Genomic DNA, 13,070 nt, shown 5'->3' on the forward strand with positions numbered 1-13,070 from the left:
AGTCCCGTTCCCACTGGAGCACGAAGGCCGGGGTCGTCTTCTGATCCCGATTCTGGAGAAGGGAATACAGCAGAGAGATGATTCCTCGCTCGAGTGGTTTGTGATAACAGTAGGATTCCAGCATGGTGAGAGGTTGGAACGGGGACGTGTTTGATAAAGAAGTGATAAAATGTCTCAGCTGGAAATAGGTGAAAGGGTTTGCCTCCGGGAAGTCAAATTTCGTCATGATGTCCGATAGAGGAGCGCAATTTCCATCGGTGAGCATGTCCAGAACAAAGCGTATGTTCATGGACCCGAGCGGGATAATGACTGACCCGGTGCAAATGAGGGGTTGTCCCATAAGGGGGTAAGCGCCGAGGGAGATGTCAGTAAGTGAAAGCGACGCGTGCAATAGTCCCAGATCTGACAAGTGAACTCTAGCACCGGGTGCAATTGTAGGTGGGGAGATCTGGATCTAGGGAGGGATAGGAGTAGGGATGACAAAGATGGGATGTGGCTAAGTGCCGACTCCAGCTGGAGCCAGCGTAAAGTCTGTGTAGGGGCGAACCAGGTTACCGCCTGGCTAAGGTGGGAGGCCAAATAATATAGGCGGATGTCTGGGAAACCTCTACCTCCTTCCTGCACTGGTTTGCGCAGGGTTGAGAAGCCTATTCTAGGCACCTTGTTCCTCCACACAAATCGGAGCAACCATGAGTGGACTTGTGCTAAAACAGATTCCGGAACCTTCACTGGTAGTGTCTGAAACAGGTAAAGTAGACGGGGAATAATGTTCATTTTCAGAGCTACAATGCGACCCAGCCAGGAGATAATTAGTGATTGCCATTTATGGAGGTCGGCTTTAAGGTTTTTGAACAGTGGCGAAAAGTTTTCCTTATATAAGTCTCCGTAGCAGCGGGTAATAAAGATCCCCAGATAACGAATTTTAGAAGCGCACCAGGTGAATTTAAAGTTGCTTTGCATGTGGGATAATCGGGGAGGGGGGATGTGGAAGGGGAGAGCCTCCGTTTTGGACCAGTTTACTTTGTACCCCGAGACTTGGCCATATTCAAGGAGGAGGTCAAAAAGGTTCGGTAAAGAAGTGTGTGGTGAGGAAAGCGATAGGAGGACATCGTCTGCAAACAAAGAGATTTTGTAAGTGGAGCCCCCACCTTCAGTCCCCCGATGTCGGGCGAGGCTCGGATGCGGGCTGCTAGAGGCTCTATAACTAAGGCAAAGATCAGAGGCGAGAGTGGGCAGCCCTGTCTGGTGCCGTTGGAGATAACTAGAGGGTCCGACTGCACTCCGTTCACAGATACTCTGGCGGAGGGGCACGAGTACAGGGCCTGGATTCCTGTGAGAAACTCCCCCTGAAAGCCGAAGTGGGCAAGTGTTTCGAATAGAAAGGGCCACCCTATCCTGTCAAACGCCTTCTCTGCGTCCAGAGAAAGCAAAAGAGCAGGAGTGTGCGTGAGGTTGATGTAGTGAGCAAGGCTAACAATGCGTCTTGTGTTGTCTCGGGCTTGGCGGCCGGGGATAAATCCCACCTGATCATTATGGACAAGGTGTGGTAATACACTATTCAATCGTAGGGCTAAAATTTTTGCGTAGATCTTGATATCCGAGTTAAGTAGCGAAATAGGTCTATAGTTAGCGCAATTAGAAGCGTCTTTGCCGTCCTTGTGGATAACTATAATTTTAGCCTCCAGAGCCGATTTGGAGAAAGAAGCTCCCTGTAAAACAGCGTTGAAGAGGGATGAAAGGTGGGGTGTAAGTTGGGGAAGAAAAGTCTTGTAATAGGCGGCCGTAAAGCCGTCTGGGCCCGGCGCCTTGGTAAGTTTTAGGGCTTTAACCACGGTGGCGATTTCTTCATCGGAGACCTTTGAGTTTAATCCTGCGGCTTCCGATGGGCTCAGACAAGGCAGCCGGCATTGGGACAGGAAGGCACGGATGGCCTCATGAAAGTCCGGTTTCGATTGAGTGGGCCCATGGGCGTTGTATAGCTTTTCGTAGAAGCGAGAGAAAGCTTCAGTAATACCTTTAGGGTCAGCTGTTTTCTTGCCAGAGGAGGACTGGATAGATAGGACATTGTTCCTAGCAAGTTTAGCCCGAAGTCTAGAAGCTAGTAGTCGGTCAGCTTTATCCCCTTTTTCGTAAAAGGACTGATTAAGCCATTTCAGGCTAGTCTCTGCCTTCGCCGTCAGGAGCATATTTAGTTCTCCCCTGGCCGCGGACAGGGACGAACGATCTGCTTCGGAACCAGTTTTTTTGTGTTTTTGTGAGAGGGACGTCACTAAGTCCGAGAGCTCCCGGATGCGTTTGGATCTGGTCCTCTTATTATGAGATGAGGCACTAATCAGGCTTCCGCGTATTACTGCTTTGTGGGCGTCCCATAATAACATAGGGGAAATAGATGGGGATATATTTGTATCAAAGTAGTGTGAAATTTCGGCAGCTATGCGAGTTTTTGTTTGAGGGTTCAGGAGGAGTCTGTCATTCAGCCTCCAAACAGGGTGCCGAACGGGGGGGTGCGGGCCAGGGACGTCCACAGAAACCGGGCCGTGGTCTGACCACGTGCTCGGGTGGATGGAGGCGTCAAGAATGCATTGGGCTGGTTCTGCACTTAGAAATATCATGTCCAGTCTTGTGTAGACATCGAAAATGGGGGAATAATATGTGTAATCCCTAGCATTTGACTCCTTCGTTCTCCAGGTGTCGAAGAGGAGGTGCTGTGACAGCAGGTGGTTTAGAGCGGCTGCGTTGCGCGAGTGTAAGGAGCGCATGGATCTGGGCAAAGGTTTTGATCTGTCCAAGTCGCTGTCCAGAGTTATGTTAAAGTCTCCCCCCAACACCACGCTGCCGTTTCTGTGCAAGGCTAAGAGGCTATTTAGGGAGCGAAAGAAAGGGGCCTGAAGCTGGTTTGGAGCATATACGTTCAAGAACGTATAGGGGGATCCATTTAATAACCCTACTAATAGCAAGTATCTGCCTTCTGGGTCCCGCAGTATTTCAGAGGGGGTAAAATCTAGATGGCTAGCAAATAGTATAGAGACCCCCTTCTTCTTGCGCATGGGGTCGCAAGCATGGAAAGATTGTGGGAAAGATTTTGATCTAAGTTCGGGGTGCGACTTACCCGAGAAGTGGGTCTCCTGTAGGAATACGATGTCACCACTGAGTTGTTTAAGGGACTGGAACAAAAAAGAGCGTTTACGTGGGCTGTTTAATCCCTTCGTGTTCAGGGTAATTATTCTAAGAACCATGGTGTTGAGGTGGAGCACAATTCCTGTGGGAGCGCATCAGCGGGGCCCCTGGGGAGAGAGGGGAAAGGAAAGGGGAGGAAATCAGAGAAAGAGGGGGAGAAAGAGTAAGAGAACAGAAGGAGCATAGGCAAAAATTAGTATCCATAACTTGATAACAGAGAAATTCCATTCTCACTAGTCGGACCCAAGGAAGAAGGAGACCCGCAGGTCCAGTTCGTCCGACGTCGACCTCGGAGGTCGAGTGGGGGGTGGATGAACCCGGCCGGTTGAAGAGAAGACCGGGTCCCGTGTGTGTACAAACTCAATTTAAATGTATGTATTGCGGCTTGTAAGCAAGTTCGAGGGAACTAAAGGTACATGTGATATGTCTGTTACGAAGCAACAATAGTAGCATTGGGATCAGTTTGGATTAAGAAAAGGAGGTTCGGCCCCGTCGGGCCGCTCGCGGCAGGAGCCCGCGCGGCCAGGCGCGCGGGACCCTGTCCCAAGGGCCCGGGAAGGCCCACCCAAAACACATTCACCAAGGCAACAAGCGGTCAACAGCAGTTATCTAGCGGGCTCCGCGCCATTGAATGGGGGGTGAGTGGAGGCGAGGGGGGGAGGAAGGGGAGCATAAAGGAACCAAGGGTAAACACGGCATGGCAATCACAGAGCAACAATAGCAATACTTAGAGTAGTATGAGGTAATAAGAGAGAGGCGGCGGCCCAGTCGGGCCGCCAGGGACAGTAGCCCCCGCGGCCAGCCGCGGGGAGCCCCTGCCCCAGGGGCCCGAGAAGGCCCGCCCGCCAGACATGCAGCAGTGTAATAAACAGTGAATAATTGTTATATAGAGGGCCTTGCACCCCATGCGAGCCTCAGCAAGGCGCACCGGGATCTTCCGTGGTACACTGAGGGCCCGTTCGGGCATCACGGCCCTGTAAGGCCCCTAACATATAGCGGCTCATGTATCCAAAGAGGTACGTGTTGTCGGTCCAACTGTGTTCCATTCTGGAGATGGGGCCGTGAGGGAAGGGGAGGTGTTGACTGGTAGAGGTCGTTGAGAGGCGGCCGGGGGGGCGGATATGTTCAGTTGACGGAGTAGTTGTAGGGCTTCGTCCGGTGATCTGGCAGAGAGGAATTTACCATCCGCCCTGACCTGGAGGGCAAAGGGGAAGCCCCATCTATATCTGATGTTGCTGTCTCTCAAGGCTTTGGTTATGTCCTTTAATTCCCGCCTCCTATTCAGCGTAACTGGTGACAGGTCCTGGAAGATTGAAAGATCTGAGCCTTCGAAAGAGGTAACCGGAGACCTCCGAGCTTTGGCGAAGACTTGGTCTTTGGCCGCAAAGTAGTGAAACCGTAGGATCACATCTCTCGGTGTTGTTGCCTCCTGGGATCTAGGACGCAGAGCTCTGTGAGCTCTATCTAGGAGTAACATGTCGTCTGGAACGGAGGGGGCGAGAGTGCGGAAGAGGCGGAACAGGTAATCCATGAGGTGGGATTGCTCCACCGTTTCGGGAACGTTACGGATTCGAAGATTGTTCCGACGGCCTCTGTTGTCTAAATCTTCTTGTTTATCTGCCATCAGCATAACATCGGTACGCATTTGGGTCATCTCCTGTTCCGATTCTTGTTGGAAGGCTATGAGCTCTTCTTGTTTTCTTTCGATGGCGTCGACTCTGGAGCCCAGGTTGTCCACATCGCTTTTCAGGCCCGATATCGCCTCCTGTACCTCCGCGCGGATTGATTTCTTAATGTTGCGCATTTCGGACAGGAGAAGGGCGACGTCTGCTTTTGTGGCGGGTGTAGAGGAAGAGTCATCATCTGAGTCCCGGTCAGAGGTGGGTGGGGGTGAGGCAGATTTCCGGGTGGAGGATGGGGTAGAATTCTTGAAGTAGCCCACCAAGTTATGGGCGTTCGGCTTTTTCCCCCCTTTAGGCATCGTGGTGGTGAGGGGTGAGAAAAATTGGTAGTCAACACCTAGGCAGGTATGGGGGAGCTCCTAGAGCATTAGGATCGCACACGGGACCTGGAGCGCAGTATGACAAGATCACATGGTGAACGGTTCACGGGAGGATGGCCCGCAGAGCCCGGTCGGGTGTGCTGAGGTGGGAGGGTACACCCTTAAGCCCCCAGTTAGTTTAGGATCTCCCGGGGTCACTGTTGGGGTCGTCCAATGGGCCGCGTCGGTTGTCTATGTGGGCGTAAGAGATGGCGCCCTGAGGGTGCCCCTGGTGGTGTCAGTGTTCGTGGGCCCACTATTATATGTCAGCCAGCAGTGGTGCGTGAATAGGAGGGGGAGAGCACGCGTCAGGCAGTGTGTCTCCTCTGGTGCTGTGCGCAGCGGTGCCCCGTCGTCCGTGCGTGGGAGGCAGTGCAGCCAGATGGGGTGAGCTTGGACCATAAGGGTTTGTTCTGATGGAGCTCAGACCTGATGCAGCACCGCGAGTCTGGGGAGGGCAGATGAAGGGACACTCAGTCACTCAGACTCCGGGCCACGATCTCATCTATCCCCAGCTTCAATGTAGGGCTATGTTATGTATCTATGCCCCCTGGCCCAGGAGTGTGACCCTGAGCGAGGGCACCTGCGACGTTTCCAGGGGATCTATAGCTGAGCCAGGCCTCTGCCAAGATGGCCGCCGCTGCTCCCTCCGTCTCGTCTGGTAGGCCGGGGATGTGAGCAGGGCCTGGATAAAGCCCCTACAAGGGCCGGTGATGTGATGTCCCGTGGGTAAAGAAAATATATTTATTTTGTGTGTCGGGGCAGCGGGGAGAGGTGTCCGCGGTGAGATGCTGGGAAACACCAGCGTGTGACTCACCCGCCGCGCGAGGCTGTCTCCGTCCGCCGCTCAGAGCTCCGTCTTCCTACCTCACTCGCTGAGGACCCTAGGGAGCTCCGGTGCAGGGGGTATCTCTCTCCGCCCGCCTGTATTCTTCGACGGGGTAAGTTGCGGTCGTCTCCCGGGTAACGCCGTCCGCAGGCCGCAGGGCAGTGCTGAGTAAGGGAGGGGAAGCCGTACTCCAGCCCCCGGCTTCTGATGGAGGGGAAGGCCGCAACCCGCGGGAACCCTTAAAAGGGCTCCCCGGCTCCGCAACCGATGCCCCTCGCCCTGGGTGACAAAGGGCACAGGAATCTGTGTCTGTGCTCCCGTGGGGTACAGCAAGTCCCTGCAAATAGTCTATTTATGTGTGGGGCTGCAGGAGCTCACATGAAATGCTTCCTCACAGCACACCAGCCAGGCCGAACCTCTCATCTTTTTGTATTTATTGGGCCGAAAGGACTGCATTTGCGGGTGATATGTCTTTTTTGCCGGTGCAGGCGCAGAGGGCAAAAATGTTGACTAACGCATCCAGGCCATCGCCAAATAAGGCCTCGCCTTTATATGGGAGAGCCTCCATGTTTCTTTTGGTATCTGCATCCGCGTTCCACTGGCGAATCCACAACGCCCGCCTAGCCGATACTGCCATGGTAGCGGCCTGTGAACTCAAGAGTCCAATATCCTTCATTGCTTCCAGCATGTAGGCGGCAGCGTCCTTGATATTCCCTAACTTAAGGAGTATCTCATCTTTATCAATCATGTCAATTTCTGATGACACGCTTTCTGACCATTTTTCAATAGCGCGACTCACCCATGCGCAGGCAATAGTTGGCCTAATCAGTGTACCATTGGAAACATAAATGGATTTTAGTGTCGTTTCCATTTTGCGGTCTGCCGGCTCTTTAAGAGAAGCCGTGCCAGGAGCAGTAAGAATTACCTTCTTTGTCAACCTGGAAAGTGCACTGTCTAACACAAGGGGTGACTCCCACTTTTTCCTGTCCTCAGCCAGGAAAAGGGCAAGCTATGTGAATCCTTTTGGGAACACGAAATCTTTTATCAGGATTCACCCACATCCCTTCAAACAGAGCATTTAGTTTGTGTGAAGGGGGGAACGTGACTTTGGACTTCTTTTCCTTACATAAATACGCCTTCTCCTGAGGTACAGGAGTGGTTTCTGTAACCTCCAACACGTCCCTTATAGCCACAATCATATATTGTATATTTCTCTAACGTCCTAGTGGATGCTGGGGACTCCGTAAGGACCATGGGGAATAGACGGGCTCCGCAGGAGACATGGGCACTTTAAGAAAGAATTTAGATTCTGGTGTGCTCTGGCTCCTCCCTCTGTCCCTCCTCCAGACCTCAGTTTGAGACTGTGCCCGGACGAGCTGGGTGCTGTTCAGTGAGCTCTCCTGAGCTTGCTGTGAGAAAGTATTTTGTTAGGTTTTTTATTTTCAGGGAGCTCTGCTGGCAACAGACTCCCTGCATCGAGGGACTGAGGGGAGAGAAGCAGCCCTACTCTCTGAAGCTAGGTCCTGCTTCTTAGGCTACTGGACACCATTAGCTCCAGAGGGATCGTACACAGGATCTCACCCTCATCGTCCGATCCCAGAGCCGCGCCGCCGTCCCCCTCGCAGAGCCGGAAGACAGAAGCTGGGTGAGTATGAGAAGCAAGAAGACTTTGAAATCGGCGGCAGAAGACTCCGTTCTTCACTGAGGTAACGCACAGCACTGCAGCTGTGCGCCATTGCTCCCACACACCTCACATACTCCGGTCACTGTAAGGATGCAGGGGGGGGGGGCGCCCTTGTATATATGTATGAGCCCCCGCCAAGAAAATTTATATTTAAGCGGGACAGAAGCCCGCCGTCGAGGGGGCGGGGCTTCTTCCTCAGCACTCACCTGCGCCATTTTTTCTCCACAGCTCCGCTGAGAGGAAGCTCCCCAGGCTCTCCCCTGCAGATACACGGTAGAAGAGGGTAAAAAGAGAGGGGGGGCACATAATTAGGCGCAAAAATCTATGTAAACAGCAGCTACTGGGTTAACATTAAGTTACTGTGTTATTCCTGGGTTTATAGCGCTGGGGTGTGTGCTGGCATACTCTCTCTCTGTCTCTCCAAAGGGCCTTGTGGGGGAATTGTCTTCAGATGAGCATTCCCTGAGTGTGTGGTGTGTCGGTACGTGTGTGTCGACATGTCTGAGGTAAAAGGCTCCCCTAGGAGGAGATGGAGCAAATATGTGTGTGAGTGGTGTCTCCGTCGACAACGCCGACACCTGTTTGGATATGTGTAATTAAGTGCTAAGGTAAATTTATTGCACAAAAGATTAGAGAACAGACAGGGAATCTACCCATGTCTGTCCCTATGTCGCAGAGACCTTCAGAGTCTCTCAATGCTCACTATCCAAAATAATAGACACTGGTATCGACACGGAGTCTGACTCCAGTGTCGACTACGATAATGCAAAGTTACAGCCAAAATAGCAGGAAAGTATTCAATATATGATTATTGTAATAAAAAATGTTTCGCATATCACTGATGACTCATCTGTCCCTGACACAAGGGTACACATGTTTAAGGGGAAGAAAGCTGAGGTAAATTTCCCTCCTCTCATGAAGAAAAAGAGCGTGAATCTCCAGACAAGAGACTGCAGTTTCCCACAAGGAATTCTCAGGGAGTATCCTTTTCCCTACTAGGGCCAGGATACGATGGGAATCTTCCTCTAGGGTGTCGCATTTGCCCAATAGGTAGCGCTGACTTAACAGCTATCCTCAGGGATCCTGAAGATAGCATGCAGTAAAAGTACTTTGAAGTCCATTTACACACATTCTGGTACTCTACTCAGACCGGCGTTTGTGTCGGCAGGGGTTTATAGCGCTGCAGCAGCGTGGACAGATACCTTGTCAGCAGAGATTGAGACCCTAGTATGTATGTATGTGTATATATATATATATATATATATATATATATATATGTTTATATATAGATATATATAGATATATAGATATATATATATATAAAACATGCCCAAAGAGACATTAGTCTACTGGGTTCTAGAGTCAACGCTATGTCGATTTCTGCTTGACATGTCCTGTGGAACATGCAATGGACATGTGATGCCGACTTAAGAGGCATATGGAAGGTTTACCTTACTTACAAGGCTGAAGATTGTGTGGAGAAGGGATCCCGGACCTGGTCTCCACAGCTATAGCTGGTAGTTCTGATCTTTTGCCTTATGTTCCAGCACAGCCTAGGAAAGCACGACATTATCAAATGCAGTCCTTTCGATCACAAAGAAGCAAGAAAGTCTGAGGTGCGTCCTTTGTTGCCAGAGGCAGGGGCAGAGGAAAGAAGCTGCACAACACAGCTAGTTCCCAGGAACAGAAGTCCTCCCCGGCCTCTACAAAATCCACCGCATGTCGCTGGGGCTCCACAGGCGGAGCTAGGCCCGGTGGGGGCACGTCTTCGAAATTTCAGCCACAAGTGGGTTCACTCCCTGTTGGATCCCTGGGCAATAGATATTGTGTCTCAGGGATACAAGCTGGACTTCGAGGAGATGCCGCCTCACCGACGGCCCTGCCGGCTTCCCCCCACGAGAGGGAAATAGTGTTACCTGCAATTCACAAATTGTATCTTCAACAGGTGGTGGTCAAGGTTCCCCTCCTTCAACAAGGAGGGGGTTATTATTCGACCATGTTGTAGTCCCGAAACCGGACGGTTCGGTCAGACCCATATTGATTTTAAAATCCCTGATCATATACCTGAAAAGGTTCAAGTTCAAGATGGAATCGCTCAGAGTGGTCGTCGCAAGCCTGGAAGGGGGGGATTTTATGGTGTCTCTGGACATAAAGGATGCATACCTGCATGTCCCCATTTATCCACCTCATCAGGCGTACCTCAGATTTGTGGTACAGGATTGTCATTACCAATTTCAGACGTTGCCGTTTGGTCTCTCCACGGCACCGAGAATATTTACCAAGGTAATGGCGGAAATGATGGTACTCCTGCGGAAGCAAGGGGTCGCAATTATCCCATACTGGGACGATCTCCTCATAAAAGCGGGATCAAGAGAGCAGTTGCTGATCAGCGTAGCACTTTCTCTGGAAGTGTAACGGCAGCACGGCTGGATTCTAAATATTCCAAAGTCGCAGTTGGTTCCTACGGCTCGTCTACCTTTCCTAGGCATGATTCTAGACACAGACCAGAAAAGGGTTTATCTCCCGATAGAGAGAGCTCAGGATCTCATGACACTGGTCAGGAACCTATTAAAACCAAAACAGGTGTCAGTGCATCACTGCACTCGAGTCCTGGGAAGGATGGTGGCATCATACGAGGCCATTCCCTTCGGCAGGTTCCATGCGAGGACCTTTCAATGGGACTTACTGGACAAGTGGTCCGGATCACATCTTCAGATGCATCGGTTAATCACCCTATCCCCCAGGGCCAGGGTGTCTCTCCTGTGGGGGCTGCAGAGTGCTCACCTTCTCGAGGGCCGCAGATTCGGCATTCAGGACTGGGTCCTGGTGACCACGGATGCAAGCCTCCGAGGGTGGGGAGCAGTCACACAGGGAAGATATTTCCAAGGTCTGTGGTCAAGTCAGGAGACTTGCCTTCACATCAACATCCTGGAACTAAGGGCCGTATGCAACGCCCTACGTCAAGCGGAGTCCCTGCTTCGCGACCAACCGGTTCTGATTCAGTCAGACACCACCGCAGTGGCTCATGTGAATCGACAAGGCGGCACAAGGAGCAGGGTAGCGATGGCGGAAGCCACCAGAGTTCTTCGCTGGGCGGAAAATCACGTAAGCGCACTATCAACAGTGTTCATCCCGGGAGTGGACAACTGGGAAGCAGACTACCTCAGCAGACACGACCTCCACCAGGGGGAGTGGGGACTTCATCAGGAAGTTTTCGCACAGACTGCAAGTCGGTGGGTACTGCCACAGGTGGACATGATGGCATCCCGCCTCAACAAAAAACTACAGAGGTATTGCGCCAGGTCAAGAGACCCTCAGGCGGTAGCTGTAGACGCCCTGGTGACACCGTGGGTGTTCCAGTCGGTCTATGTATTTCCTCCTTTTCCTCTCATACCCAAGGTGCTGAGAATAATTAGAAAAAGGGGAGTGAGAACGATACTCATTGTTCCAGATTGTCCACGAAGGACTTGGTATCCAGATCTGCAAGAAATGCTCACAGAGGACCCGTGGCCTCTTCCTCTAAGACAGGACTTGTTGCAACAGGGGCCCTGTCTGTTCCAAGACTTACCGCGGCTGCGTTTGACGGCATGGCGGGTGAACGCCGGATCCTAGCGGAGAAAGGCATTCCGGATGAGTTCATTCCTACGCTGATAAAGACTAGGAAGAACGTAACAGCTCAACATTGTCACCGTATATGGCGAAAATATGTTGCTGGGTGTGAGGCCAGGAATGCCCCTACGGAGGAATTCCAGCTGGGCCGTTCCTTCACTTCCTACAGTCAGGAGTGAATTTGGGCCTAAAATTGGGTTCCATTAAGGTCCAGATTTCGGCACTATCCATTTTCTTTCAAAAGGAGTTGACTTCTCTACCTGAAGTTCAGACGTTTGTAAAGGGAGTGCTGCATATTCAGCCCCCTTTTGTGCCTCCAGTGGCACCTTGGGATCTTAATGTGGTGTTGAGTTTCCTGAAATCCCACTGGTTTGGACAACTCAAAACGGTGGATTTGAAATATCTCACTTGGAAGGTGGTCATGCTATTAGCCTTGGCTTCGGCTAGGCGTGTGTCAGAGTTGGCGGCTTTGTCACATAAAAGCCCCTATCTGGTTTTCCATGCGGATAGAGCAGAATTGCGGACCCGTCCACAATTTCTGCCGAAAGTGGTTTCATCCTTTCATATAAATCAACCTATTGTGGTGCCTGTGGCTACTACTGACTTGGAGGATTCCGAGTTGCTTGATGTAGTCAGGGCTTTGAAGGTTTATGTAGCCAGAACAGCTAGTGTCAGGAAAACAGAGTCTTTGTTTATCCTGTATGCTTCCAACAAGCTTGGTGCTCCTGCTTCAAAGCAGACTATTGCTCGCTGGATCTGTAACACGATTCAGCAGGCTCATTCTGCGGCTGGATTGCCGCTGCCAAAATCAGTTAAGGCCCATTCCACTAGGAAGGTGGGCTCTTCTTGGGCGGCTGCCCGAGGGGTCTCGGCATTACAGCTTTGCCGAGCGGCTACTTGGTCAGGTTCAAACACTTTTGCAAAGTTATACAAGTTTGATACCCTGGCTGAGGAGGACCTTGTGTTTGCTCAATCGGTGCTGCAGAGTCATCCGCACTCTCCCGCCCGTTTGGGAGCTTTGGTATAATCCCCATGGTCCTTACGGAGTCCCCAGCATCCACTAGGACGTTAGAAAAAATAAGATTTTACTTACCGGTAAATCTATTTCTCGTAGTCCGTAGTGGATGCTGGGCGCCCGTCCCAAGTGCGGACTTTATCTGCAATGCTTGTTTATAGTTATTGCTTCAATAAGGGTTATGTTATGGTTGCATCAGGGTTGGACCTGATGCTCTGTTGTTGTCATACTGTTGACTGGTTGTTATAAACTCATGTTATACGGTGTGATTGGTGTGGCTGGTATGAATCTTGCCCTGGATTACCGAAATCCTTTCCTTGTACTGTCAGCTCTTCCGGGCACAGTTTCTCTAACTGAGGTCTGGAGGAGGGACATAGAGGGAGGAGCCAGAGCACACCAGAATCTAAATTCTTTCTTAAAGTGCCCATGTCTCCTGCGGAGCCCGTCTATTCCCCATGGTCCTTACGGAGTCCCCAGCATCCACTACGGACTACGAGAAATAGATTTACCGGTAAGTAAAATCTTATTTTTTTTGCCAATTTATGATCTATCTCTCTGGATTCACTATCGTCGACACGAGTCAGAATCCATGTCGGTATCAGTGTTTACAACATTTGCAAATGGTCTCTTATGTGACCCAGAGTGGCCGCCCGCATAAGGAACAACAGCATCCTGAAAAATCACATCTTCCACAGATTTTCTCCAGCATGCAGCC

General features: G+C 51.3%; 1 protein-coding gene across 2 annotated transcripts in view; it reads left to right on the forward strand.

Annotated features, from left to right (window-relative positions):
• ABCC1 (ATP binding cassette subfamily C member 1 (ABCC1 blood group)) overlaps positions 1-13,070 on the forward strand; it is a 440,279-nt gene that overhangs the window by 374,661 nt on the left and 52,548 nt on the right. The window lies entirely within an intron of this gene.

Source organism: Pseudophryne corroboree, chromosome 7 (assembly GCF_028390025.1).
Source record: "Pseudophryne corroboree isolate aPseCor3 chromosome 7, aPseCor3.hap2, whole genome shotgun sequence".
Taxonomy (NCBI): domain Eukaryota; kingdom Metazoa; phylum Chordata; class Amphibia; order Anura; family Myobatrachidae; genus Pseudophryne; species Pseudophryne corroboree.